Genomic DNA, 2,758 nt, shown 5'->3' with positions numbered 1-2,758 from the left:
TAGAAACAAATTATCTTGACAATATAACTTTATCCAAATTGACATTTGAGTTATTGCTTCAATTTATTGAAGCAATGAATGAATAACTCCTCCATTTTGAACCAGTTAAATAAATTCCACGGTGGCTTCACCTTGTTATCTTAAATAAGTTTCAAACACACATGAAAGATCCATATTCAATTTCTATATGTGCACAGTTAAGCCTTGTTAGAAAATTCTTTTCTTGGTCGCTAAGTTCTAAAAAATGCAAAAATGGTTAACACTGGAACAATCCTTGTATTCAGTCCCATGATTATCATGAGAAGAACTAGACACGAGTGGAGTCATGATTACGACAATGCTTAGTTATTAAGTTACATTTAGAGGCCAATATTGTGCGACCGACCCAACGGATTGTGAATGGCACTGCCAAGAGGTTTTGTCACGCACCATTCGTACTAGACGTGGATGCGATTGACGCAACGCCAAAAATGAATCTCGAGAACGTCTCCCTGTAAAATTAAGAAAAACTAAATATGTCGTCTGATCTCGGGAGAGACAGCTAAACTTACCTTCTTTAGACTGATGGGATTCTAGATAGGGAAAAGAACTGGAAACCAACTGAACATTCCAGGCGAGTGTGTTGCAGGGTTGATCGAGAGCATCACATCTTTGTAGAGGACCGTTTCAAAATAGCCGGCAAACCCGTGTAGCATAGCATTGCATTTAATAGGAAATTGCCGCACTTCATAACGGCTGTTGTCAATTGGCATTTCTGTCAAATTCAAGTCAAGGAGTAAAGCGGAAATTCTGCTTTATAAAATAATTTTTTCTTTACCTCTATTCGGATGAGTAAATGTAAACAAGGCCTGCGGATCAGCCAGTGCAACTCTGCTGCGAAAGTAAACGACATAGACATCTCGAAAGACGTGAAGTAAGGCTCGTCACGCTCCCAACAGGATCGCACCTCATTGAACAATTTGGAATACTAGATTTGTCCCAGAAACGAAGTGTGACTAGAAGGAATGCTAATCCCGTCATCTTAGAATGAAACAGCAATGAGCAAGCATTCACTAAAAAACACCTCTCACGGGCACCTTTCAAGAATTTTTGGGCGCCATCCAGACACTCTGGCGAAAGCTCGTTATCTCCAAATGACCCTAACATTTCCGAGACGAGAATTACAGCTTTTTCAGGTGCATCCTAGTCGCGCATATCACAAGAAAAAATTGTCAAACGATCTCCCCACTCTTCGTCGGCTAATCTATGCAATCTGTTATGAATGAAAATGACTTGATTAATACGAGTTGAGTGAGAACATTTCTGCAGCAAAACATTACGTTACTATGACGTTAGGATTCTTCTCCACTGCGTACACTTGAATGCGACGACCCGCTTTCTCTGAGGCAGTTAAGGCAGATCGAACAAAGGGACCTCGACCGGCACATACAACCATCAATGTTCTGTTGTTAAAAAATGATTCAATTACGACGGAGATCTTGGTAGAAAATCTACTAGATTTAAGTAGAAATCATCAGGCAGTAGTTCATGAGCATCTAGAACCTAAAAGAAAATTTGATTAGTTGAAGTCGTGTCATTTGAAGGTGGAATTGTATGAGCATTACTTTAAAAGTCCCTTTGACAATTTTTCTTGCTGCGTTACGTAGTGATTGCAGCAGCTTTTGGCTTGCAATACTCAGCGATGATTGTGAATATGGTCGACTTACTCGATTTTCTGGTTTTAATGGACTATCATACTAAGCGAGAGAAAAATCTATTAATACTTTGTCGCCTCTTGATTATAAAAATGAATGAGTAATTACGTGAAACACTCGTCGCTTCTTGTTTTGTAGTTCCCGAAGATCCTCGATGCCACAGTTGAGAACTTCATTCTAGAATGGAACGAAATAAGCTCCAATCGCGACCAGCAGCGTCACACGCAACAGGAGGACCTTCTCGATTCCTCATACTAGATGACGTTGGGCTTAATTCTTGTTTCATGTGGAAGGCGACTTGCCAGTTGTTTCAGGCTCGAGTTGGTGCAAGTCGATCACCGATATTGCGAGTTGAATTTGGTCGGTTTTTAATGGGCTAAATTTGTTTAAGAAAGGATTTAATTACATCAAATTGCACAGAAAAAATGTTTAGAGATTAGAGACTTACTGAGATAAGCGCAGAGGTCGTCGTCTTGTCAGTTGAAGGTCCCCTGCCGTAAGCTCCATCGTTCGCCTGAGGCGACAATCATAAAAGGAATCCAACATCTTGTTCTGGTGCGCTATGAAATTCAAGACAAAAATAGAAATATTTTATTTCAACGAAACAGGTGCTCGAATTACACGAGATCGGTGGTAAACTGTTAACTCACGACCGCGACTCACGACTCATTTTGCAGCTCTGGGTCATCTTTCTCCTCTCCCCTTGTCCTCTCCGTAGTCACGGTCGCGTCCTCCCGCTCTTGTCGCGGTCGTCCTACCACCGATCTTCCACTTCCATCAACTCTGGAAGCTTTTTAAATTTAATTTATCAAAAATCGAATAATTTGACCGAGTTTTGAACCTCGGACCTTCGGCTTGGAGAATGGGAGAAGATGGTAACTGCCAAAGTACAGCAGATCAACGAGCCAGGACCGCAATATGCATTGACCAAGGCTAAATTGCGTCGCCATTGTCCCTATCCAATGACGGAGGCAGACTTCGTCCCTTATCTTGTTCAAGGAATTCGCCATCGACAGTCCCGTACGGTTTTGCTACAGAACCTTCCTCCTACCACTACAGCGTTT

At 41.5% G+C, this 2,758-nt stretch overlaps 1 pseudogene; it reads right to left on the bottom strand.

Moving 5' to 3' along the window:
- Positions 1-325: 325 nt before the first annotated feature.
- On the bottom strand, positions 326-1,435 carry LOC124189984 (annotated as a pseudogene).
- Positions 1,436-2,758: the final 1,323 nt, after the last annotated feature.

The sequence above is a fragment of the Daphnia pulex genome, chromosome 3 (genome assembly GCF_021134715.1).
Source record: "Daphnia pulex isolate KAP4 chromosome 3, ASM2113471v1".
In the NCBI taxonomy this organism is placed as follows: Eukaryota; Metazoa; Arthropoda; class Branchiopoda; order Diplostraca; family Daphniidae; genus Daphnia; species Daphnia pulex.
The sequence above is the reverse complement of the archived record's forward strand: the minus strand, read 5'-3'. Positions and strand labels throughout refer to the sequence as shown.